Raw genomic sequence first — 8421 nt, 5'->3', positions numbered from 1 at the left:
ATGGATCTTGGTTGAGGGCTCTAAGGACTAGCCAGGGAAAAAGGTTTGGAGACAAAACTCAAAGCAGAAAGGGTAGCTCCTTTGTAAACCTCCAAGGATCAAAATAGAAGGCAGAAATTATTTTTGATAAGAATTGAATGGAAACAAATATATGGAGAGGTTCAACTTGCTGGATTTGAAGTATAGCTTGACACAAAGATGAGGAATGGCTTTTGGGAGGTGGTTTCCACTCATGTCATGGCAAGAGGAATTTTTGAAAGTGGAAAGGATCATTCCAAATGTCATAGGGCTGTTGAAAAGAATTTTCAAAAGAAATCTCCCAAGTGAAAAGCATTTGGTTTTGAGTCCACATAAGAAGGGAAAAACCTCCAAGACCAAAATCAATTCTTGGGTGAATCCAAAACAAAACACTTGTCATAAAATAAAATATTTTGAGAGGGAGAGTTCTTCATATTTTTTTTAAATAACCTCCCTTAAATCAAATAAAAGTTTGAAAAAGCCCAACAAAATTTTTGGGTGTCACAACACCTACCCCCTTAGGAAAAATCTCGTCCCCGAGATTTCTGCTGATCCTCTGCCTGGAGAAAATCTCCTCTTTCCCATGTAGCTTCATCCTCGGTGTGATTGCTCCACTGAACCTTGAAAAATTTAGTTGTTTTCTGACGGGTCCTCCTTTCAGACTCTTCCAATATCTTTACTGGTCGCTCTCTGTAGGTGAGGTCTGGTTGCACATCAATGATTTCATGAGATACATGCTTTTCTGGGTAGCTTACACATTTTCTCAATTTTGAGACGTGGAACACGTCATGGACGTCTGACAGCTCCTTGGGTAGGTCTAGTTTGTAGACCACCGTGCCTCTTCGTGTAACTATACAGAATGGTCCAATAAATCTCGGGGCTAGCTTCCCCTTAATTTTGAACCGTTGCAGGCCCCTCATAGGAGACACTCGGAGGTATACGTAATCACTGGGTTCAAAGCTGACCTCACGATGTTTCCGATCATAGTAGCTCTTCTGTCGGCTTTGGGCTGTCTTGAGTCTGTCCCTGATCTGCTTAACCTTCTCCTCGGCCTCCTTGAGCATGTCTGGGCCGAAGATACGACTGTCACCTGTTTCTGACCAATTCAGTGGGGTACGACACCTCCGTCCGTACAATGCTTCAAAGGGTGCCATTTGTAAGCTGGCTTGGTAACTGTTGTTGTAAGAAAATTCGGCATATGGCAAGCTTTCTTCCCAACTGGATCCATAGGTGAGTACACAGGCTCTCAGCATGTCCTCTAGGACTTGGTTCACGCGTTCCGTTTGTCCATCAGTCTGAGGGTGGTACGCTGTACTGAACGCTAGTTGAGTGCCCAGAGCTTGTTGTAAGTGATCCCAGAATTTAGAGACAAATTGAGTGCCTCGGTCGGATATTATAGTCTTTGGCACTCCATGCAAACAAACTATACGGGAGAGATAAAGCTTGGCTAGCCTTTGTGTGGAGTAGGTTGTCTTCACGGGAATGAAATGTGCTACCTTGGTTAGCCTATCTGTGATGACCCATATGGCATCATTTCCGCGTTGCGATCGAGGTAGTCCGACGATGAAGTCCATTCCAATTTCATCCCATTTCCACTCAGGTATCCTGTTTGGCTGGAGTAGCCCTGCTGGCTTTTGATGCTCGGCTTTAATGCGCTGACATGAATCGCAACAAGCAATAAATGCGGCTATATCCCTTTTCACACCGTGCCACCAAAATCTTTCCTGAATGTCTTTGTACATTTTGGTTCCTCCAGGGTGGATCGAGTATGGAGCGGTGTGGCTTTCGGTTAGGATTTGTTGCTTGAGTTCCTCAATGTTTGGTATGCAAAGTCTGTCCCCGTACCATAATATTCCTTCATTGTCTGTGACGAACTCTGAAGTTTTGCCAAGGCTCATTTTTCTCTTTATTCCTTCGATGCTGGGATGTCCATGCTGAGCCTTCTTAATTTGTTCCACTAGGGTGGGTTGTATCTCCAGATTTGATACGGTGCCCTCAGAGACTAACACCATGTTGAGTCTAGCGAACTCCTGCTGAAACTCAGGCCTCAAGTTTTGTGGACTGTCGTTGTCCGGGCTGGGGTTCCGACTAAGAGCATCTGCCACTACATTTGCTTTCCCTGGGTGGTAGTGAATGCTGACATCATAGTCCTTGACTAATTCCAACCAGCGTCGTTGGCGTAAATTTAGCTCTGGTTGTGTGAAAATATATTTAAGGCTCTTATGGTCCGTATATATTTCACAACGATTTCCCAACAGAAAGTGCCTCCACTCCTTGAGTGCATGGATGACCGCTGCTAGCTCTAAGTCATGAGTTGGATAATTTTCCTCATGCTTCCGTAGTTGCCTGGAAGCATACGCGACAACTTTGCCATCCTGCATCAGCACACATCCGAGATGCGTCACAATACACTTCAAAACTCTTGTGTATGTCTGGCACAGTTAAGACCGGTGCGGTTGTTAGTTTCTTCTTGAGTTCTTGGAAGCTTTTCTCGCATGCTTCCGTCCATACAAATTTCTTGTCTTTCTTGAGCAACTGTGTCATTGGTTTTGCCACAGTGGAGAATCCTTCAATAAATCTTCTGTAGTACCCGGCCATTCCCAGGAAACTCCGCACATCTGTCACGCTGGCTGGTGGTTTCCAGTCAAGTATGGCTTTGACCTTTTCTGGGTCTACGGCCACGCCTTCTTGGGTTAATATATGGCCTAGGAAACCAACTTGCCTTAGCCAAAATTCACACTTGCTAAATTTGGCGTACAATTTATGTTTCCTCAATTCTCCCAAAACAATTCTGAGATGCTCAGGATGCTCTTTTGGTGTCCTTGAGTATACCAGAATATCATCAATGAACACCACAACAAATTTGTCCATAAATTTCATAAACACTTTGTTCATGAGGTGGACGAAATATGCAGGGGCGTTCGTCAGTCCAAACAGCATTACTGTGAACTCATATAATCCGTATCTGGAGGTGAATGCTGTCTTAGGGATATCTTCTGTCCGTACTTTCAATTGATGATATCCCGATCTCAAATCAATTTTTGAGAACACCTTGGCTTGTGCGAGCTGGTCAAACAAATCATTTATCCGTGGCATCGGATATTTGTTTTTGATGGTGACCATATTGAGAGCTCGATAGTCTATACACAATCTCAGTGTCCCATCCTTTTTCTTGGCGAATAATACTGGCGAACCCCAAGGTGAGGAGCTGGCTCGAATAAATCCTTTGTCCAGTAATTCTTTTATTTGCTTTTTCAATTCTACCAACTCTGAGGGTGCCATTCTATAAGGTTTCTTATAGATGGGAGTGGTGCCAGGTGCTAGTTCGATGCTGAACTCTATCTCTCGGTCTGGTGGCATGCCTGGTTTCTTAAGGGAATACGTCGGGAAATTCGCACACCATTGGAACTTTTCTCAATTCTGAAATGTCCACTTTGTTCAGCTTTGGTTGTCGTGACCGTGGTCTTTCTTAAGTTGTAACCTTTATTGTCTTGCCGTGATGATGAGTGAGAATCACAGTCCGATTGAAACAATCAATAAATCCCTTGTTGGTGGTCAACCAGTCCATCCCTAAGATGACATCCAGTCCTTTATTTTCCAACACGATGAGATTAGCTTGGAACTTTAGTCCTTCGAACTCAATGATCACTCCTTGGCAGTAACTCTGAGCGATCTGCTTATTCCCGGGGGACTTGATGATCATAGACTTTTCCAAGGGAAGTATCGGAAAACCATGTTGTAAAACAAAACTCTTCGAAATGAATGAGTGAGAAGATCCAGAATCAAACAAAACCGTGGCAGGTACTGTGTTGACAGGGAACGTACCGAGCACGATGTCTGGGGCATTCTGCGCTTCTTCTCTGGTCACATGGTTCAGGTGACCCTCCCTGTGGTTGTTGTTGGGATTGAAATTGTTGCGCTTGGGGGCTGGATTGTTCCCACCATTGTTCGGTTTGGGGGCCGAGTTCCTTGGCTTTGGGCACTGTTTGGCATAGTGCCCTTCTTCACCACAAGCATAGCAAGTGACCCCTGGACGGTATGTAAAGTCCTTGTCCCTTGAATGAAACTGTCTGGTTGGCCTTAGATCAGTAGTCGTGCATTTTCTTGCTTCAATCCTCTGAACATCAGTCTTGCTTCGATTGTTGCGAGCAAGAGTCGTCTTGTCCCTCTTTCGCTTACGAATATCTTCCAGACTGCGGCGCTCATTCTCCAAGGTAATGGCCTTGTCAACCAGAGTTTTAAAATCCGGGAAAGTGTGTACGACCAGTTGGCATCTTAATGCTGGCGCCAGGCCGTCCAAAAACTTTTCCATCCTTTTGTTCTCAGTCATATGCTCATCGTAGGCATAACGAGATAGCTGGGTAAACTGACCGTTGTATTCTGTCACTAACATGCCTCTTTGCTTGAGGTCATCAAATTCTCTTTTCTTGATTTTTATGATGCTCCTGGGGATGTGTGCCCCATGAAAGCCTTCCTTAAACTCTTCCCAGGTGATGTTGTGTTCACTGGGATGCATGTGTAGGAAGTTTTCCCACCATGCTGCAGCTGCTCTAGTGAGGTGGTGAGGTGCATAAAGCACCTTCTCATGATCTGAACACTGAGCGATAATCAGCTTTCTTTCGATGTCACAAAGCCAATCATCGGCTTCAAGTGGCTTATCAGTGTGAGCAAACGTTGGAGGGCGTGTCTTCTGCAGTTCAGACAACTTGGAGTGTGGTTGGTATGGCTCACGGTGATTCCCCATATTGATGACGTGATTCATCATTTCTTGGTGTTGCTGTTGGCTTTGTTCGAAAAGGCGGCATACTTGAGATAAGGCTGCTTCGCTGTCCTGTTGACTAGACTGTCCCTGAGTGAAGTTGTTGCTTGTTTGTGTTCCATAAACTTCTTCTGGTTGATTGGGCATGGAACGAGTCCACGGACGAAACATTTTCCACTCCGGGGTATTATTTTGCAAAACTCATGAGAAGAACTGCGTGGCACAAGGAAAATCTTGCAAAGGCAAAAATTTAAAAGACCTCAAGATTTTTCAAGAAAACATAAACGATCTCGCACAGAGAAGGACTGCTTAGCACATATCTTACACGCGAAACGCAAACATACGATACATCACTCAGGATGTGCGTACACATTCCTGACATGTTATTTAGACTAGCACACTCCTCCGGGGTGCAGCGCACACAACTACTACAAACTAACGTACATATAAAACATATCATACATGTAGACACAACGCACGGCTACTCGGCGCACTCAGTTGGAGATGGTAAAGATGTCCTTCCCCTTGCCGAGGGTAAGACCCAGCGGTGCAGGAGACTCAACCTCCACCTCCTCCCTAGTAGGCTCCAGGCGCGTAGCACTGCGCTGAGGTGATGGCGCGGGTGCGACAGGCGGTAGTGCGGGTGCGGCAGGCGGTGCAGCTCTGACTGGAGTAGGAGCGATGACTCAGTCGAACTCCTCAGTGGTAGGCAGACGGCGAGCAGTGGCCAAAATGGCCGGTGCATAAGATGCTGAGGACGAGACGAAAGTCAGTGGCAGTGCCATGTGGAGAAGCTCCTTCCTGCTGGCAGGACCGCCCCGAACTAAGTCCATGCGGGCAGCCACAAGATCGTCCACGAGGTTGTCGAAAGATTCCTCCAGAGCTTTGAGATACTCCACAACCATCTCGACGGCTTCATCTCGCTCTCCCCTATGGCAGGCGAATACATAGTGACAAGTATATGGCACATGGCATGGGAGGTAGCGGTAGCGACGAGTCTTCATCATAGGAAGAATGTCCCGAAGGCGAGCTATCGCCTCACGGGCAGCCATCTGCATGGCATGCCTCTCCGTAGGCATGGCCCTTCCCACAAAACGGAAGTGGCGAGACGCAGAACGTCCTCCCTTGAATTGCACCACGGGCTGGTGCATAGACACGTCGTCGCTGAGCTTGTGCTGGTAAAGCGTGAACTCCGGACGAGTCGCTGGCCCGATCGCGAGCTTGGTGATGGAGACGAGGAGTTTGACAAACCCCTCGGGCACGTTAGTGAACACCCGAGTCTCGCAGCCGTTGCCAGCCATCTACAAAAGTAGGCAAAAATTTCTGAGTAGTCATATCATAAATTTATGATGACCAACAGAAAATAGCTACATTTGCAAAATGCTGAAAAAGCACTAAAGATGCTAATAACCGATTAGCGATCGCACCTAGTGGCTTCCTACAGTCAGCCTGGCTCTGGTACCAAGCTTGTCACGACCGGTTTTCCAATAAAAATATTTATTGAGAAATCAATCCCTTTTACGGACCAGTAGAGAAGAATCCTTCTTACTGGTAGACAAAATCTTGATCACAGAAGAAAAACCAGGAGTACTAAATATAATACAAGGTTGAGCGGAGACTACTCAACAATTTATTACAAGCACGCCGATAAAACATAACGGCGAATAGGGTGGCATAACTACTAACTCACGATAAAAGCGGTGGTGGAAAAATCACAGCGAAGGGGGGGGGTGACATAACTCCTGAATCTAACAACTCTTCGAGCGTCGGAGTGAGGCTCGAGGATACTTATTGTGGGTGGCGGAAGCGTATATAATACAAGTGACCAATATCCAGGATCGCACGGGACTGACTGGGACTCCTCTAGGCGTCGGACTCACTATCAAACTCTTCATCCATGAGATCGCCTTCGTCAATATCTGGCCAAATCAACAAGCCAGGTGAGTACTATGAAAGTACTCGCAAGACAGTTCGGACATAAGATATAACAAATGTAAACATGATGCATATGAACAGATTAACAAGCGCACTCAGACATTGAGATAATAATGCATGGGAAATAAAAGAGAAGTCGGGCGGTAGTCCTCCCGAAATCCCAAAGTAATACTGAGGGCCAAACGAGTGTCTGAATGACTCCTCGAAGGGATACAAAAAAAAGGAATAACAATGCCGCAGTCGGGCGTCAAGGCGACACCACATAAAGGGCTTATAATAGAATATAAATGACAGTGCGTGCCACAGTCGGACGTCTGAGCGACATCGCATAAAGGGCTTAAAATGGAAAATTAAATGACAAGGGTGCCACAGTCGGACGTCTGAAGCGACATCACATAAAGGGCTTATATCAAAAGTAAATAACAAGAGTGCCACAGTCGGACGTCTGAGCGACATCACATAAAGGGCTTATATCAAAAGTAAATAACAAGAGTGCCACAGTCGGACGTCTGAGCGACATCACATAAAGGGCTTATATTTCATAACTTGATATCTCAGTAGCTCAAGAATTTAAATCATTTCAAGGGCATAATCAGGTATGAAATAAACAACAGGGTTAGTCCATCCACAGGAATAACGTTCAACCAATTTACCACTCAAGCTTGTTCACCGGGGAAAATACCACGAGGATTTGACATAGATATGGATACACTGGTCACGGTATTTGACCATGGATACGATGACTCGGAAGGATTTGACTCTGCAGAGTTTGTACTTTAACCACAGCCAACGGATTTCAGTAGTCATGGGGACTAGTTCCGTTTACGGTGTTTTAGGAGAAACACATCTAACCAGTACACACCCATTCAACATTCCGATGCCAGGAATCACCCTCGGCAACGTTCAAGAAAAACCTTGAGACGGGGAGGCTACAACCTCGCGTAGCATGGGATCAAATTTATATACGCGCGCTCTAAGGGGTGCCCCCCTCTCGGTCCCAACGGGAAACACCCATGCCCCCTGACCAGATGACTGGCTTTAATCCAGGGCCATGGAACCCTCATCCCGGCCCCTCTATTTGGTGTGTACATGGAAAGAGGTTAACAACTTACTAAACCGTATTCCTTGCAGAAAACATGTGGCAGCACGAAAGGGGAAGAACGGTAACGTGACTCAGTCCACGTTAACGTCGGAGTTTATCGGATGTCGTAAGGCTGGCATGCTACAACAATACCACCTTACTGCCTTTCATGTCACCACATGACTAGGCCATCTCTCATCAGAGATCACAGTAACTTCGGAACACACGGATAGTTGCCTTACATGCAACGAGATACTCACCGATGCTCATATGCCATGCACAAACCATTCAAGCAAACATGCAAAACACCTATCATATCGAAGGTTCAAACATGCTTGCCTGGTTCGGAGAAGTCGGAGTCTAGCCCGGCGAAGTTCGCGGCTCTGTCACCTCTTCCGGAACCTACGGTATAGCGAAAACGTACACTAACGTGAAAATCATCGCGTGCATAAAATTTGTTCCAAATTTTTTCCAAATAAATACTATAAAAGACTAGATAAAAATATAAGACTGACAGAAAAGATCCAGGGACTTAACTGAGAAAACAGAAAATGGTTCGGAAAGAAATGCGCCAACCCAAAGAGAAAACACATTCTGCCCGAAGGCGCCAACAGAAAACGGTTCGAGG

Source organism: Triticum aestivum, chromosome 2D (genome assembly GCF_018294505.1).
Source record: "Triticum aestivum cultivar Chinese Spring chromosome 2D, IWGSC CS RefSeq v2.1, whole genome shotgun sequence".
Taxonomy (NCBI): Eukaryota; Viridiplantae; Streptophyta; class Magnoliopsida; order Poales; family Poaceae; genus Triticum; species Triticum aestivum.
Note: the sequence above shows the minus strand (reverse complement) of the source record.